The following is a 19,321-nucleotide window of genomic DNA, read 5'->3' as shown; positions in this document are numbered from 1 at the left end:
CTCCACGACTAGGTTGCGTGCATGCTGTGCTATTTTTGCTAACTATTTTGTCACCCGCACCTCAATAACCTTCAAGAAGTATCATATGTATCGTGAATGCGGGTAACAGACACTTGATCTGTAAAGCTGTCAATCAGTGTGACCAACAGATTAACTTCACAGAGTCAGCGGGGTGTGAGGGAATCAGTTCAAGCAAATGTCTGACAGCGACTGAATGTTATAATAGCAGCGCTTGCTGTCGTGGTCTGAACTGCTCACCTGCGGACTGCAGACTGCTACACCACTTTGGACCACTTTGTGCCCGCTTCGTGGTCCCACAAGAACTTTTAGTTGAAGTGGGGGGTGGAGCCCTTCCGCTTAACGCAGCGTCCCCAGGCTGGTTTAAAGGAACAGCGCAGACTAGTTCAAACAGCACCAATTACTGGTCGGCTTTTGCTGTCACTGCAGCCTCTGCCTTCTGTTGCTGCAAGTCCTCTCTGCCAATCAGAGATCTGAACACTGCAACTTCTTACCTCGAAACGCGGTCAGTGGCTACGCACGCCACCTGGTAACAACTTCTGGTACTGCACTCTTCTAAATAGTTGTGCGGATGCCTCCTGCCGAAAATTACAACCTCCAATTCACTTTAGAACATGTAACTATTATAAAGAATATTAGTGCGAGCTGATCTCATTCAATTCAATTAAAAAACATGTTTAGCCATAACAACACACCACCATTTCATTCCTAACATTAGAGACGACAAACAAACGTTTGACTAAAAGAAATACAGGCACCAAAGTGCACAGTACTGGTGATAAAGGACCCTAAGAAAACCTTCCAATGTGTATACATCCTCAAGCCACTGTGCTCCATTGTCTACGGCTTCCGTGTAACAATTAGATGAATTACATTTGCTTACGCGGATAGAAGTATGTTCGTATACAAGTAGATGGGGTACTACTTGGTGAAGAGCTGCGGGCTTCAACACGGGACATTCTTCACTTGATAAGCGACTGATGGCTACAGACGCCCCCTGTTAACGACTCAGTGTACTGCATTATTGTAAAATGCTGTACGGCTGCCTCTGTTCAGAAAGTGATCTGACCTACAAGTGACTTTCTATTAGGCACTTTTTATTAATTAATATAGTGTAGAGTTGGTTTTAAAGTATTCAATTAAAAGAATATTTATTTGGGAAAAATGTCCACAAAACATTTGCCGTGCAAATGGAATAAACTGCCAGGTACGCATGGCAGGCTGTGTTTCAAATGGATTGCTAACAGGGGAGCCGACTTATACATTTCCCGTGGGGAGTACAGGGGGGGGGGGCAAAAACAGGAAGTGACATCACTGGCAGTTATAGGACCACAAATTTGCATGTAGTCGTCAACTTGGTGAAACGGGGTGGTGGCGCGCGCAGAACAGTGGAAACATTGGCTAGCATGTACTGCATATACTAAAGTCAAGTAAGAAGGAGATTTAAGCCTTCGAGTTGCATTCCAGTAGGCCATCATTGCCTCTACTCCACCCCTCTATAATCATCCAGGCTGTAGTAGCCCTCAAAAGGCAGAGCAACACAACTAGGATGGGAGAACGAAATGTCGTCCCATCCTGTGAGTGTGTCAAACGTCAGAGCAAAGAATGTGCGTGTGCCTCCTACCTTGGAGCACAATCTCACTAATTTGGTGCAAATCTCGCAAGTGGGTGCATGGGAATCCCCTGCGAGTGTGTGGGCTGCAGAGCCCGGATCACATGCTCACTTCTTCAGTGTGAAACCCTGGCCAAGGCTCTTTGGGCAAGCATTCAGGATGGGTCTCACACCTATAAACAGTGTGATATATTGAGTGGGCACCTCACTCCTTGGAGCATAGTATCAACCGTTGCTGGTAATCTCACAACTGAATGTACAGTTTCACTCTTGGTCATCTCAGTGAACCCATGTATATTAATGGAGTCAATCTCCCATCTGGGAAGACAATTATATTTCCGTTAAAACACTCTGAATTGTCACTCCAGTTTTCTCGATCTATATATCCATACCATATTCATTCAACGTGTGTGCAGGGGTGATAATTTGTGTCTGAGAGAGCTCATTCTTTCATTTAGGAGAGATAAAGGGGTAACAGCCCCCTGTATGTGGGATCAGGCTCATTTTGCCCCATGCCCCCTCCAGAAGGAGTGAGCAGGTTTTAAGACCCTGCTGATTCTGCTATCCGACAGGCTCAAGCCTTCTATCCCTTGCCCCATCACGGCACCCAACATCCTGAGCGGCAGCTTATGGACAGCAGGCAGCTCCAGACATGCCTGTTGCCAATTGAATGTAGACAGATCTACTATTTAGACACTGGGAGAGAGCCATGAATACACATTCGTGGTGAAGAAGCACTCAACATACAGAACACAATGGTATAGTGTTGCAGTCCTGCTGAGAAATGACAATTCTGAGCATGTGAGCAGTAGGCTGGATCAGTGCTGCCCCATAAAAGGTGTAGAAGCCTCTGTGAGAAGTGGCAGTACTGTCCCAATGGTGAGAAGTGTAGTATTTTCACATTAACTTTGCTTAAGAACTTTGGGTTATTGAATAGTGCTGCTACATTCTGAGTAATTCCATCCCTCTAAATATATGAGCTCTTGTATAACCACGACAGTGTTGAGTTATTCTGATGATGACAGACTTGCTCAATAGTTCTGGTTCTGTATCATTAAATGTACTTCAGATCTTTAGAGTAACGGAAGGATAGCTCAGGGGCAACGTGCTCGCCTTTGAAGTAAGACGACACAGAGCAACACAGGTTCGAGCCCTCGGTCTGCGCAACACAGGTTCGCTCCCTCAGTCCGCGCAACACAGGTTCGATCCATCAGTCCGCCCTTAGAAACCTCTGGGTAGTACACGCATTATAAATAACCAATTAAAATAAAAAGAAATACATCTGTTGAGAAGTGCTGGGGCCTTGTCAATAAGAGTGTAGCAGCTCAATTGAGAAGTGCTGATGTTGTCCCATCAAAAGTATAGCAGCCCCACTAAGATGAACTAGCATTGCCTCAACAAAAGCATAGTATTATCGCTGAGAAGATTCAATAATTATAGAAGCCCTGTTACAGCAGTACTATCCCATCAAGAGTATAGCGAGCTAACTGAGGAGTACCAGCACTGCCCCATTTCAAATATGCCAGCTCTAGTAGAAAGTGCTGGCTCATACGCCTCCGCCATAGCATTCACCCCCACCACGTGCACACTCAGAGACATGTAAATAGTCTCATTTGCCCTCTCCCTGCCCCCTCCCTCGCTTTGCATCTGTACCTCTATTTCTAAAAATCATTCTGGGTTGGATGTACCTCTACATCTGTTCACCCCTCTTACTAAGAGGGGTGAACAGATGTACAAATACACCAAACCCAAAACGATTTTTAGAAAGTGAGGGACAGACTTGTTTTGCATCTGTGCCTCCATTTCTAAAAATCGTTTTGGGTTGGGTGTACCTCTACATCTGTACACCCCTCTTGGCAACAGGGGTGCACAGATGTACAAATACACCAAACCCAAAACGATTTTTAGAAATTGAGGGACAGACTTGTTTTGCATCTATGCGTCCAGTTCTAAAAATCGTTTTGGGTTGGGTGTACCTCTACATCTGTGCACCCCGGTGCACATATGTAGAAGTATACCCAACCCAAAACGATTTTTAGAAATCTGTCCCACAATTTCTAATCATTTTTCCCTGGCTTTTACCCGGGCCACCAGAGAGAGACACAGTATGGATGGAACAAAGGGCCATCCATACTGCGTCTCTTCTCTCCGGCCCGGGGGGGGGCTCAGCCCCGACTTCAATCTGCCGGGGGAGCCCGGGCCCCGCAGCCCCCCGTACTTGCTAAGGGGTCCATCTGCTTTTTACTGGCACCTAAAGGTGGAGCACCCCACAGGGATCCACAGCATTTGCGCCTGCAGAAAAATGCATGCCGTGCAAATGCTGGGAGTATTTGTTTGGCGGAGAGGAAAGGAGCGGTGGGAACGGAAGTTGCGTTCCGCCTCTCCTCTTTACCATACAAATCAAGGTAAATGGGCCGTGGCGTGAACCATTGGCGTACAAGTCTTCCTCAAGTCTTTAACGCTCTTGATGCCCACCTTTTCTCCCCTCCCTGCATTTACACATGACTGAAAATAAGCCACTATGGGCCTGATTCACAGAACGATTTCTCATGGGATTGCGCCATTATAAAAAATGTTTCTGTGAATCTGTCCCTATGTGTCTTGTCCCTGTAACGTTTGTGTAGTAAAAATTAAAGAAATGGTTTTATTTTGTGACTCATTTTAATTGCCTTGTTATAGATTTAGAAACAACAATGCTGCTTCCAGGCCCACGCCACCACTTGCTACATAGCACACTGTAAAGGTCTCTAGTTGTGAATTTTGTAATTGCTCCTTGGCGCTTCCATTATCCGTGCCTAACGACACGGAGACCCCTGTTAACTACATTTGGTACTGCACTCTGCCTCAGTGGCTACGCACGCCACCTGGTAGCAACTTCTGGTACTGCACTCTTCTAAACTGTTGTTCGGATGCTTCAGTGCGAAAATTATGACCCCAACTCCCTTTAGAATATGAAACTATTATAATGAATATTTAGTGCCAGCTGGTCTCATTCAATTCAATTACAAAACATTTTTTTGGGGAAAAAGGCCCATAAAACATGTTCAGCCATAACACCAAACCATCATTTTAATCAAACGTTTGAATACAAGGAATACAGGCACCAAAGTGCACTGTACTGGTGATAAATGACCCTAAGAATGCCTTAAAATATGTATAAATAATGAAGTCACTGTGCCCAATTATCTAGGGATCCTTGCAACAATTAGATGAATTACATATTCGTTCACGGATGGAGGTATCGTTTACAGGTAGCCAGAGTACTGCTTGTTGAAGAGCTGCGTGCTTCCACACTGGACATTCTTCACTTGATACCCGATTGATGGCTGCAGCAGCCACCTGTTAACGACTCTTGGCCAATTCATGGAAATTCGCGCAGAGGATATAGCACGAGCTTGCGCGATTAAGTAAATGTGCATGCTCAGCGTATTCATGGATCCAAATGCACAATTCCAGCAGACACGCAAAGGGAATGGAGCTACGCAAGGAATGCCCACAACACGCCCACACGCAAACCAAAACCCAAGCTATACCCCAACCCAAGTGCCAACCTCTGAGCCACCATCAGGCACCACTGCGAAAATGCACAGGCCACCCTCATAAGCATGCAGCACCTCTACGAAAAGGTGAGAGCTACCTCGTAAGCTAAGGCGGCACCTCTGCGAAAATGTGAGAGCCACCTCGTATGTGGAGGCCGCACCCACCAACGAAAGTGCGCGGGCTCCCTCATAAGCCAAGGCGGCACCCCTACGAAAATGTGAGAGCCACCTCGTAAATCAAGGCCTCACCCCCGCACGAAAACCTGTGGGCCTCCTCGTAAGTTAAAGTGGCACCCCTGCGAAAACCTGAGAGCATCCGTGTACGTTGAAGCCGCACCCCCAGCAAAAATGCACAGGCTCCCTCATAATCTAAGATGGCACCCCAACGAAAATGCGTGGGTTCCCTTGTAATCTACTGTGGCACCCCTGTGAAAATGCAAGAGCCTCCTCGTAAGTTGAGGCCACACCCCCCAACGAAAATGGATGGGCTCCTTCATAAGCTAATTCAGCACCCCCAACAAAATCAGGTGCGCTCCCTCACATGTTAAGGTACCCCTGCAAAACTGCCAGTCCACCCCCACTACACCCTAGACACCCAATCTGCAGGCATATACCCCTACTGCACATCAACCCCTCAAGTCCAGACACCACCAACCAGCCCCCTTCACCTCTGACACCACCCCAGACAGCCCCCTCAAGTCCAGACACCACCCATCAGCTCCCTTAATCTCTGACACTACCCCAGGCAGCTCCCTCAAGTCCAGACACCACCCAGCAGCCCCCTTCACCTCCGACACCACCCAGGCAAGGCAGCCCCCTCAAGTCCAGACACCACCCATCAGCCCCCTGAATCTCTGACACTACCCCAGGCAGCTCCCTCAAGTCCAGACACCACCCAGCAGCCCCCTTCACCTCCGACACCACCCAGGCAAGGCAGCCCCCTCAAGTCCAGACACCACCCATCAGCCCCCTGAATCTCTGACACTACCCCAGGCAGCTCCCTCAAGTCCAGACACCACCCACCAGCCTCCTTCACCTCAGAGACTACCCCAGGCAGCCCCCTCAAGTCCAGACACCACTCACTAGCCCCCTTCACATCCGACACCACAACAGGCAGGCCCCTGACAGTCTCCCATGCATGCAGTTCAATGTATGGCTGCAACCTATCCCCCTAGTTCGTCAATGTCTACATGGCACCTCTGGCCCGCAGGATCTCTGCCTTCATCTCCAACTTTCAGTGTTATGCGGATGACACACAGCTCTCTTTCAGGCTACCCTCGGCCTCCTCCTCGCTCATCCCAGACTGCCTGACTGCAATTCAGTCTTGGTGTGCTGTGAACGATCTCTGCCTTAATGTCAGCAAGACAGAGACCGTCCTCATTGGGACCCCTGCTCCCTCGTTCCCACTCTGGCTGACCTCCCTTGGCCCTGCGCCCTCTAGTGAGGCAAGAAATCTGGGGGTCATCTTTGAATCTACTCTCTCCTTCTCCTCTCACATCTCGGACATCTCTAAAAAAGTCTGAGTACCAGCTGCACCACCTCAGAGGTATATTACCTATTTCCACTTTCCCCCAGAGGCTTACTTTCTTCAGAGCCCTGGTCCTCTCTAGACTGGACTACTGCAACAGTGTTTTTCTCAATATTCCTACTTCTACTCTCCAACCTCTACAACTCATCATGAACAGAACCGTGAGACTTGTCCTTGGCCTCAAGCCCAGGGACTGCATCTCTCTGGCACTGAAATCCCTCAACTGGCTCCCTGTGGCTGCAAGGCTCAAATTCAAGACACTCTGCATAGTCCACAAGGCTTTTAGGGCCAGGGCCTGCACTATTTACAACTATCTCTCCCTAAATACTCTCCTTCTAGAGCGCTCCGCTCATCCTCTTCCAACTCTCTGCGGATGAGCCATTTTTCCAACGAGAGATTTGGGGGTAAATATTTATCCTCTGTAGGTGCTTCCCTCTGGAACAACCTCCCTTCCCCTCTATGGCTTGAGCCTGATCTCCTTAAGTTCCAGAAACTCCTTAAGACCTTCCTCTCTCTCTCTCTCTCTCTCTCTCTCTCTCTCTCTCTCTCTCCCTCTCCCATGCTAACCTCCTCTCCATTCCCTCCTCCTTCTCTACCCTAACTCTGCTCTGTTTTGCTTACTGGTCGCCTGCACCTACAGAGCTTCACAGGTCCCAGTCTCCCCCGCCAGTCTTTGCACTTGCCCCCAGGCCTCTGCACTCTGCTCACCATTACTGTACTTCTGGAATTCGTTCCATGAGAAGGGTAACCTCTCTGCACTTAATCCAGGGCACTGCCTGACAGTGCACATTTGTTCCCGTCCTCCTCCCTTTCTCTTCCTGTATGTGCACTTCCATTACCTAGAAAGCACTAGGCCTACTTCGCCTGGCGTAGTGCAGTAGTTTTTGTTTCTGTATGTTCTTCACCTTCTCCTCCCCTCCCCTATCACCTCACTCATTGTCCTGCCCTTGCACTGAAACGTCGCTGGCCTAGTATGGTACTCTGTGGATTGTTTGTCTTCTCCCTCTCCTCCCCCGTTCGCCTTCCTCCCTGTCATGCACTTCACTAGTAGTAATGCTGTCAGGCCTAGTATACTGGTCATTTTCTGTTAGATCATTGAGAAACCTCAAGGCCTAAGAAAGACTCTGCATTCCACTGTTCCCTTCCCACCTTGAAGCACTTCACTTGTGTATAAACGCTTTACAAATAAACAATTACAACTCACCTGAACCTCTGTGGTCTGCCTCCACCACGAACCACACCACCAACATGTCCACCACCAACATGATCAATAGGAAGCAATGAAGACCAATCCTGGACTGGAGAATCCGCGGTCGCTCCCTGGCAGACTGGAATCTGAAGCCCCCCCAGCCAGACAGCACTACATTGCATCAACAACACTGTGGCCACCCAATCAACATGTGACAAGTGAATGCAATGCAAAGTGGCATTTGGTGGTGTGTGCCTGTTGGCTATGGGTCATTGCAAAGGCATCAAAGCACACCAACTGAATTCATGCAAAGGACAGAGTAAACATATTCATACATCAGCCAGATCTACAAATAATGACCAGGCGAATCAGAGCCTGAGCACACGTGATCTGGGTGGAAGTGGTGTCAAAGTCCCTGTCAGGGACCACAACATGACAGGCGCATGGTGTGAAGGGAGGGCAGTCAGAGAGTGCATGACTAACTGAGATAGGAAATGTGTGCTGCCACACAGGAAGAGCCAAATTGGCTTGCAAATGCATTCCAGTTGCAGAGATGGAGCAAGACATAAGAACAGGCAGTGTGTGACAGCACATGCTGGTGAGCATGTGTGCATGACACGGGTTTAACGCAGCAAGGACAAACAAATGTGCAAGTAATGTGACCAGGGCACACCTCCACAGTGAGCCCACCCCCCACCATCCCAACCACACGGATGCCAAACACACAGTGATGCTGCTAATGTAAATGCAAACGAAAACATACAGTGCAGACCCAGTCATCTGATGGACTGACCCCCACATGTCAGGCACATGTGCATCCTTCAGCCGCAACCATTACAGCAACATCACACACACACAGGCACGCCACAGGACACATGACTTGAAATGGAGAGATGCACTGTCTGAAAAGTGAACTATCAAAGTTGCAGACAGACACTTGAACTGTGTGAAGCGTGGAATGGGACAAAATGAAAGATGTATTAAATAAAAATATGTGCAAGAAAAACAGGGAATGAAGGTCCAAACAGTCCGGGGAAAAATATGAAATTACAAAACAACCCTATGCCTAAATAACGATATACAGGAAAAACAGAGAAGGAAAGTTTGCAAAGTCTGGAGCAAATAATAAATTAAAAAAGGAAACCTACACCTAAATAACTATATACAAAAGCAGATGGCTAGTCCTCCTCTCCAATCTCACTCAAGCGGTCTACCAGGGATGAGACGAACGCCACGTCCTCCTCCATCAAGGTGGGCCTCTGTAGTTTTCTGGAGGGCTTGCATAGTAGGCAGCATCTGTGCTACGGCTTGCTGCACCACCATGCATGTGGCCTCCAGGATGGCAGCCTGCCTCCTTGCCCGACGCAGCGGAACCTCAGCCCTGGCCATCCCCACTCTAGCTTCCCGTGCCCGCTGCCTCTCTGCCACAATCTGCCGTTCATAGTTCTTGAACATGGAAGATATTGAGTGCATCATTTCCACTTGGCACTCCTGCATCACACTTTCCACCTGCCTCATTGGGGTGGTCTGCCCTGCAACATAATGCGTCTTCCTCATTGCCACCTGCTGCTACTGTGCCCAGTGCATGCTCCATTGGTACGCCCTCTGACCTGATGACGATCATCGGGGTGTACACCACCTGCACTGCTCCGTTGTGCCTGCTGACCCTCGATTGCCTTTGCACCTGGCGGTGCCTGGGTAGGCATGGTGACCACCTCAGCTGCCGTACATGTGACTCCCACCTTGGGCGGGGATGTAATCTACACCAGATGGGGAAATGTGGGTGGGACTAGTGCACAGAGGGACCTGCTGGTGTGTGGTCTGGAATGCACCCTGGAGGATGACCGTTGCATAGAGGAGAAGGCCAAGGAGTGGTTACAGCAGTGAACAGCCCACAGAACCCAGCAGGGAACAGACCTGCTGCCTGCAAGGCCACAATGTGGTACAGCTCATTGTGATGATGGGCAAGCAGACAATGAGTAGCCTGCCCATCATCACGAATGACTGCAGTCCGCCTCGTAAGCCCGGCCAGCAGGGACAGCACCGGATCCCAGATGGGCACATCAGCCGGCAAGTGGATGCTGGTCTGGGTGGAGGCATCCCAGCAGGTGCACAGTCCTGTATCCAATAGCCCAGGGACAGGATTTTGCACAGGCACCTCCACGGTCACCTGCACAGACCCATGCCCCTGGGACAGGATGACAGCATGCACTCCTTCCTTGACACCCCCACCTGACCCCCATGGGCTGGGCTGGACCAGCCACCTCCTCCGCCTCCCCCTCCATCAACCTGGTTGACTCAAGGGTGTCTTCTGTCATGGATGGCCCCTGTGATGCCTCACCCGGTCCCACCGATGCTGAGGAGACCCCTGCCACCTCTACCTCCTTGGACTTACCCCCAGCAACCACTCCCGAGGGTACAGATACCACCTCAGCCACATCACTCCCTGAAGATGAGCTGTCACAAGGGAGTGGCTGGGTCCAGCGCCCATGTCTAGTGGAGTGATCCACGCTTCCGTGGTCCACAGCACCACTTCCATGCTCTTCATCAGCTGCAACAACTGTGGTTAAGGGGACACAGAACAGCAACATCAGTGTGCTGCAACTAAGCCGGTGTGGCATCAACAACATTAGGAGAAACATGACGTGTCCATGGAACAAGCAGCAACATACACAGCCACACGTATGGACAGGCAATCCACATCCAAACAGACACAACAACCCAGGCACAATGAAAAACACTTCCATGACACATCCACATGTAAACACAGCACAATGTGGCCCGAGCACAGACACATACAGAGATGATTCCCATGACCCTAGGAGAAGGTCAATGTGACCCAACTGCAACCTGATGCACATCCATGGGAGACATGCCACATGGGCACAGGGGTGGGCAGGGAGAAAACATGTATGATGGGCACACACGTACAGTATGGGAACACAGAAGTGGTGTCCCAGCACCATTGACACATTGTGGGCAAGACACACAATGTAATCATGGCCACCAGTGGCCAACCGTATTTGCACCGCTCACAGCATGGCCATGCCGATACCTGCCTGGAAACCTCTCCACACCATCACATCAAACAGCATGCCTCTGTCACAACCCATCCAGCACGCATGCAACACATACATGCATCAACTGCACATGTGGCATGCCATAGCTACAAGCACATTCATATGGCATGCACACACCTCACTCTAAGTGCACATGCAGCATCATAACCGATCACAACACAGTTCCGCTAACTGCAATGCCCAAACATGAGTACACAAAACATCCAAATGCATGTGTGACCTCCAGACATGTGTGATGCATAGCCACACATTGCTATTGTTGCCACAACCACAGGAGCAGCATGCATGCACATGACATGGTCAACACTGCCTCAACTGTCACACTTGCCATCCAGGCACGTCTCAGACATAACAAACATTGCATGTGTACAGTTTGCAAACATGTACTACAATACCCAATGCAAATTACAGTGCATTTCTAATCAGCACAGGTCTGATGTCCCACATGGGGAGCATTGTCTGGGGCCTGCATGCAGATGATTTTCCCTGAGACATATATGCTGCAAAAGTAAGGGGGTCACTGCAAACATGCTAGCACATGCACCGTAGAGCAGTACAACACATGCCTACTCACCATCCGACTCCAGACGTCGTTGCAACGTGCAGACTTGGGCATGCAGCTACAGGTAGTACCTCACCAGGACTCGTGTGTTGTTGTTCGACAACCGGCACCTGAGCGCACAGTGATCCTCTGCAGTTGCACCAGCCTTCAGGAACTGTCCGGTCTTTATGTGGGTCCTGGATTTGAGATCCTCCCAGCGCTTGTGGACGGTCTTGTAGCATCGGATTGCCACCCCCTCCACGTTGAAGGCAGCCATTATGTAGTCCCAGATCTGGACGCATCCTTCCTTGCCACGTTGCAACATTGGGTTGAAGAGGGCATCATAATTCTCCAGGACCTTATACACCAGGATGACAACTTCTTTGGCAGTGAAGTTGACAGCCCTCTGCCTTGCTGCCAAGGGTTTTCTGCTCTGGTCAGAGGTTGATGTTGTGGACATGGCAACCCCCGAAGCAGGTGTGGGTGAGTAGGCTGGTCCTGGATATGGGCTCTGGAGCAGTGGTGGTGGTGGTATGTGAAGGAGGGAATCCAACCCAGCAGCTGAGGTGGACACAGGGCCGAAGACAGGAACATAGCCAATGGCTGGAAAGCAGGCGCCCCAACACAGTGCAGGTGGGCAGTAGGCACTCACACTGGACAGACAACAGTAGATGGCAATGTTGGAGGCAGTACAGGACAGGAGGAGGCAGATTTTGAGGCACGGAGGCAAGAGAGTGGGTCTTCTGTTTGCAGCTTGAAAGGCAGCTGAAAACAGAGTAAAGGCCCTTAGTACGTAAGTTATGTGACACGCGCTGCGTGCAGCGTGTCCACGCAGCACACGTCATTGGGACAAGTAAACGCATCAATGGCTGTGCACGCAAAGGAACCGAGACAGAGTATTGTAGTTTCCACGTATTTGGGGGGGACCCACGCAATCTGTTCCCTACAGGTAGTGTACTGTTCTTTTTTGGGGAGGGTTGTGCCTCAGCGCATAAACACATTTTTTCTTTCCCCCCATTTTGAGGCACATGGTCTGTCGTGTACGCACCTTTTCTGTTTGTGATTGGCACACAAATTACATACTTCCTTTTTCATTGTCAGAAGCTTTACGGGTGTCGCATATGCGCTTTTTGTATTATTGGGTGCCACTGTGTATCGCATACATCTTTTCAAATTTTTGGAAGCTTTCCAGGTGTCGCATATGCACTTTTTGCATTATTGGGTGCCAATGCGTATCCCGTACTGCTTAGTTTTCTTATTTGGCATAGATTTGAGCCTTGCTGGACCACACCTCTATGTCGTACATCAAGTAGTCTGTTCCCTGACCCACAGTGCCCAGGACAATAAATTGGTGTGCCTCCTATTCATCCGTTACACCTGTGACATGGTTGGAAAAGCCCCAAAAGGGAAAGGGGGCAGAAGGGGTTGGGCTGGGGGTGATGGTGGTGAAACACATGTCCCAGATGGTTGAGGAAGTGGTGGTAACACACCTGCCCAAGCCCCAGGTGGTCAGAGAAGTGGTGGTGGCCCACCTGCCCCATCCCCATGTGGTTGGGGAAGTGGTAGTGACACACCTGCACCAGCCCCAGGAGGACATGGCGGCCCGGCACCTGGATGCCAAAGTGGTTCCAGTCAGACAGGGGTAGCTCCAACTCATGGCAGGAAGGGACATCCTGCACAGCAGGGAGAGGCTCAACCCCATGACACGGCACAGGACACTGTTCTGCACAGGAAGAAGAACTTCTCTGATGAGGAGCTCCAGATCCTGATTGACTATGTGACCGATCACCATTGTGACATGTGCCTGTATGTGGGGAGCACACGTACAGTCGCACAACGTATGGTGCATTAGCTGAGTGTCACAGAACAGATAAACCTATTAAGGGTGGAGATGTGCTCAACAGAACAGGTCATCAAGTGCTGGAATGAGCTCACCCGTCGCACCAAGCACAAGCTCAGTGTCAACCTGACCTCTGCACTGGCAACTGGAGGGAGCCACCAGACGAGGAACAGCTCACACTGCATGAAGAGGCCATGAAATAATTCATCCTCATTGAGGCACGGAGGCAAGAGAGTGGGTGCAAAGAATGGGAGGCCTGGAGCATTATGAGGACACATCAGGTGAGTGTCCGTCATTGTGCCTCCGTTGTTTTGCTAGTAATGCATCACCCAAACCCAATGTGTCTTGGTACATCTGGCAGAATTTGTATGATAGCCCTGGGTAAAGCATGTCCTGTGATGTAAAGACTCATGTCAATTGGCCATCATATTGGGCGTAGCCCGTGTGGCAGCCAATCGTGCACACGTCGGTGTGACATGACACATTCCCCCGGTACTTGGGAAACATGTGACACTGACAAGTAGTGTTCATTACTACATTCTTGTTGCATTTCACTGTGCACTGCTAGACCGGTGCATGCACAAAAAAGTATCCCTAGACAACATACACATTGACTCAATTCCAGTGCCAAAGAGAGCCTACTTATTGTGACGCATGCTCCCTCTTACTCTCCCACACTCTGTGCCCAAGCACTGCTTGCTGATTACTGGGAACTCTAGTAATAACTATTTTATTCCACGTCCATGGACACGCTGAAGGCTATAATTCTAGCAGCATAGGTAGCGACCTGACCACCATTTAGAGCCAAGGATTGCCATCTATCTACCTAGGAGGCTCCTGTATCAGCAGCTGCGGGCGACAACCACGCAGCCTTCTTAACTCGATACCCGGCCAGTGGCTATGCACGCCACCTGGTAACAACTTCTGGTATTGCACTCTTCTATACTGTTGTGCGGATGCCTCTGTGCCGAAAATTATGACACCCACGAGTCACTTATTATAAAGAATATTAGTGCGAGCTGGTCTCATTCAATTCAATTAAAAGGTCCCATAAAACATGTTCAGTATAACACCACACCATCATTTCATTAATAACATCAGAGACAAACAACAAACGTTTGAATACAAGAAATACAGGCACCAAAGTGCACTGTACTGGTGATAAATGCTCTGATTACTTACCAGTAATCTTCATCATCAATCCTAGTCCTGCTCTTCCTCGTCGCTGTACTTACCTCATGAGGCCCCTGCCTCCGACACAGGACCTTCTTTTATTTCTTTTATCCCTATAACTCCTCCCCCTTCACCATGTCACTCAGTTTCATATCACCAAGCCGAAGCATGGCACTTTACGCCCAGCAGCAGCCGGGCCAAAAGTAATCAGAAGACTATCAGAGTGGTGGAAAGGGGCAGTCCTAGCCAAATGCTCCAACACCGCCCGGCGCACATCAATGTTATGCCAAGCCACTTCCTCTGGCCTTCACGGATTCTGAAAAAAGGCAGGGAGAACCAGTTCCTGAGAGGTGTGAAACCGAGAAACAACTTTAGGGAGAAACTTCGGATCACACCTCAACACCACTGAGTCCGGCAGAACCCTCAGGAAAGGAGGGTGACATAACAGAGCCCCAATCTCCCCAAGCACACGGGAAGAAGTGATGGCAATAAGAAAGGCAATCTTCAGCATCAGATGTTTTATATCAGTCTCGTAAATGGGCTCAAAAGGAGGCCCTTAAAGGAACATTAAGACAAGCGGGAGATCCCAAGGTGGAACCGCCTTATAAGTACAAAGACGGGAAGAAGAAAAACCCCAAGCAACTCTCCCACCAACACCTCCCCATCCAAGTGCCCATCAGAGTCCCCCAAAAGGAATTTTAAGGAGGACCACTGATAGCGAAGCTTGGAAACCCCCAGGGCCTTGTCAAACCCATCCCAGAGGAATTCAAGGATAGCAGGGAGGCCAGAACATAGGGGAGGGATCCCACACCACCCACACCAGTCTCGGAAATGGCTCCAATGCCTGCTGTAACCTTTCAGAGAGGAGGGCCTAAAAGCATTCATTATGGACTCTACCAGAGGACCAGAGAACCCCTAAAATATCAGCCTTGCCTGCGCAATAGCTACACTGCCCATTGCATCTGGCGGACCCCCAACCACAGATCCCTTAGAAGGAGACAAGGCTACTTCGGAACCAGCCAAGGATCCTGGAACCGAAGCTCCAACAGAGAGGGGAACCAACTCCTGCGGGGCCCGAGCATAGCCAACAATAATACAGTCACCCTCGACACTCTGATGCGCTCAACCACCCGGGGCAGAAGGGGAATAGGTGGAAACGCATAAAGGAGACCCTGAGGCCACTGCACAGAGAGGGCATCCACCCCCCAAGGTCCCTCAGCCTGGAAATGAGAGCAAAAGAGGGGAACTTTCGCTGAGGCTGGAGATGCAAACAGGTCCAGAACAGAGGTCCCGAACCTGACACAGATCTCCGCAAAGACCTGGGTCGACAGGACCAGTTCCACAGAGGTGGGAAACCGTCGATTGAGAAGATCCGCTCGAACATGGTCCACCCCCCTGATATGTGAGGCCACCAGGGACACCAGATGTGATTCCCCCCATGTGCCTATCTGAGCTGCCAGGGCATTCAAGGAGCGGACGGAGCCCCCTTGGCGGTTGATGTATGCCAAGGCCGTCATATTGTCCGTCTGGACCAAAACCGCCCGGCCTACCAGAAGCCGGAAAATGGCACTCAACTCTCACCAATTGGATGATCAATGACTCTCCTCTGGATCCCACAACCCTTGAGCAGAGAGGACCCCCAATGTAGCCTCCCAATCAATATTCGCTGGCGTCAATAGTAAGAGTGGTCACAGGAGGAAGGATCAGGGACACCCCAGCCTGTAGATTTGGAACCCCCAACCACCACAGCAGGGAGAACCACAGCGCTGAGGACACTGGAATCAAAGCATTGAATGCTTGAGACGTCGGGAGCCAGTGGGAGAGAAGGTAAGACACCAGGGGACGTAAATGAAGACAGGCCCAGGAAACTAGAAACACGCAAGAAGACATGTGCCCCTGCAACTTCAGCAACAGGTGAGCTGAGGCATACTGCCGCCTGAGAACCCTGCTCTGAACAGCCAGCAAGCGACAGACCCTTTCCAGGGACAGGAACACCCTCCCCATCCTGATACAAACCTGTGCACCAATGAAAACTAGATCCTGAGAAGCTTCCAGTTGAGGCTTCTGCCAGTTCACCAGGAAACCCAAGTCCTGCAATGCCTGGCAGACCAATTGGAGATGAGTCATGACAGTCTGCTGGCAGGACGCTTTGATCAACCAATCATCCAAGTAGGGAAAAATCTGAATGCCCCGCAGATGTAAATGCGCCACCCAGGGAGCCACTATCTTGGTAAACCCTCTGGGGGCTGATCGCAGTACGAACGGGAGCACTCTGAACTGAAAATGTCGGGATTCCACCGCAAAGCAGAAGAACTTCATGTGCCAGGGACGGAGAGCCACATGGTAATAAGCATCCTGGAGATCCAGAGATGACATCCAATCCCCCTTGAATAACATTGGAAGAATGTTCAGTAAACTTTCCATTTTGAAGTGCTCCTTCTGGATGAAGCAGTTCGGGGCTTTGAGGTCCATAATTAGGCGATACTATCCCAAAGGTTTGGGGACCAGGAACACCTGCAAGTAGAAACCCTGACCCTGAACAGGGAGAGGAACGGGCATAATGGCCGCCTTCAACACCAATTCGGAGAGAGCGGTGTCCATGGCCAACCTCTTGATCCAAGACCTGGGAACCACAGTCCGAACCATGCAATGCTGGACAGGAGGAGACAGGAAATGCACTTGATAACCCCTTTGCACTGTGTCCAGAACCCAGGAGTCGAGACACCACCTTTCCCATACTGGTAAAAAACTGCCAGAGCCGCCCGGCTACCGGCAAGTACAACTGTCAGGGTTTAGGTGCCGGCCCAGGAAGCGAAGAGCGTGGAGGACACCGACCCCCTCTAGCTCTCCGAAAAGAATGTGATGAGGATCCAGGGAAAGACCTGCTGGTCACTGCACGAGCACCAGAGGAAGACTTCTTGGCCATTGAAGGATGCATGCGTCAAAGTTTGTCAGCATGTTTGTCCGCCCTAATAACTTTGTGCACCTTATCCTCAAGGCAATCCCCAAAAAGCCTGGACCCAGTGAAAGGAAGTTTCAGGGCAGCCGCTTTCTGAGACGCATCAGTTTTTTAGTCCCTCAAGTGCACATGCCTCCGGGCAGGCACACCAGCCCCCATGGCCATGGCCGAAACACGCACCCCATCAAAAGCCAAATAGGCCAAAAGTTCAACCTTTCTCTGCATGTCTGAGAGCAACGGGGCACACTCAGAGCCTTCATTGACAGCCTTCTTCAATTTCCTGAAACCATCCAGCACCGTTTCAGCCGTGTAGGAACCAGACATTCAGACGTTCACCCTAAAAGCCAGATGCGCCCCTGCATGAATTTTCTTAAGGCTGGAATTAACCCGGTGTCCACTGGATCCCGGACAGCCGCAACCTCGGCCGACATAGAGGAGCGACCCACCAGGCTGGCAAGGATATCGTCGACTTCAACTGGATCAGACAGCAAAGTTTGGCCCCTCAATGGATAAAGTTTGGACATGAAGCTGGGCATTGCAATCTTCTCCTGGTCATGCCATTACCGAAGGATTTTATCCCAGATATCAGAAACCAATGGCAACCCCAACCTAGGGGTATGCCTATACTGGCAAATAGAAGGGTTGGCCCCCTGCACCGGTACCAGGAGTTCCGAAAACCCCATGCAATCCCTCACTTGAGCAAGCACCTCCCCCACTCCCTCTCTGTCTAGATACTTCCCTTCCGCATCAGCCGAAGAGGAACCAGAAGAGGCCGAAGATTCAGTACCAGAAGATGAAGAGGAAGACAGATGCCTGCGCTTGTGTTCATGTGCATGTGCCAACCTCCTGCCATGATGTTTAAGCAGCTTTTTCAACTCCTTGCTGGACAGGGAAAACGCTTAGCCGCCTTCTTTCTCTTTCTGCAGACCACAGCAGAAGAGGAAGAGGATGAGGAAGAAGACAGGACCAGATGCCTGCCCTTTGAGGAATGTTTGCCCATTGTGTATTCACAGAATGCAGGTTACCAAAGGATGCCAAGACCGCTCAACACTGATGCAAAACAAAAAACGCCAACCTGCCGCTAGCCTCCACTCCTTAAATAGAGGCCAGAAAACAAAACAACCAATAGGACCACATCAATCCTATAGCAACCTCACTTATAGCACCAGAGGCGGAGCTCCCATGCCTCCGGAGCAACGTGGAGAGAGAGAGGGAGACGAACCCGAGCTGCAAAACCGAGCAGAACGGCGTTAGCAGGAAACATATCAACAATGAATCACACCTGACAGAGGAGCCGGCAGACTCCTGCTTCAGCAGAGTCCCCTCCCCAAAACTCCTTACCTGCACGCGGGCTCATTTCTCCAGGACCTGGGCCGGAAAGCCCTGTACTAGCCATAGCCACGCCGAAGCGAGGCGAAGCAACCAACTCCACTGGGTCCCGAGCCTATCAGTATCGCTGCACCTCAGGGAGCCGGAGGCCCTGCCACACATCCCCACCAGGGGGCCAGCAAACGTTGCTCCCCAGCGCCCTGCGCCAGGAAAAGCAATCCCAGGAAAAATTAAACTGAGTGACATGATGAAGGGGGAGGGGTTATAGGGATAAAAGAAATAAACGAAGGTCCTGTGGCGGAGGCAGGGGCCTCATGAGGTAAGTACTGTGACGAGGAACAGTGGACGTGGAGATAATGGGCCATGGCGTGAGTCAATGGCATAAAATTCTTCCTCAAGGCTTTCACGTTTTTGATTCCCACTTGTCCCCCGCACCCTTTTACAAATGGCTGAAAATAAGACACTATGGGCCTGAATAACAGAACGTTTTCCTATGGGATTGCGCAATTAAAA

General features: G+C 50.4%; 1 long non-coding RNA gene across 1 annotated transcript in view; it reads right to left on the bottom strand.

Annotated features, from left to right (window-relative positions):
• Nucleotides 1–19,055, bottom strand: part of LOC138532951 (uncharacterized) — a 113,442-nt gene extending 94,387 nt beyond the window's left edge. The window contains exon 1 of the long non-coding RNA XR_011284867.1: nt 18,821–19,055. This is a non-coding gene — a long non-coding RNA (uncharacterized lncRNA). The remainder of the gene's footprint in view (nt 1–18,820) is intronic.
• Nucleotides 19,056–19,321: the final 266 nt, after the last annotated feature.

This window comes from Ambystoma mexicanum, chromosome 1q (assembly GCF_040938575.1).
Source record: "Ambystoma mexicanum isolate Mex_15411 chromosome 1q, UKY_AmexF1_1, whole genome shotgun sequence".
Lineage (NCBI taxonomy): Eukaryota > Metazoa > Chordata > Amphibia > Caudata > Ambystomatidae > Ambystoma > Ambystoma mexicanum.
This window is presented reverse-complemented; position numbering and strand designations above follow the sequence as displayed.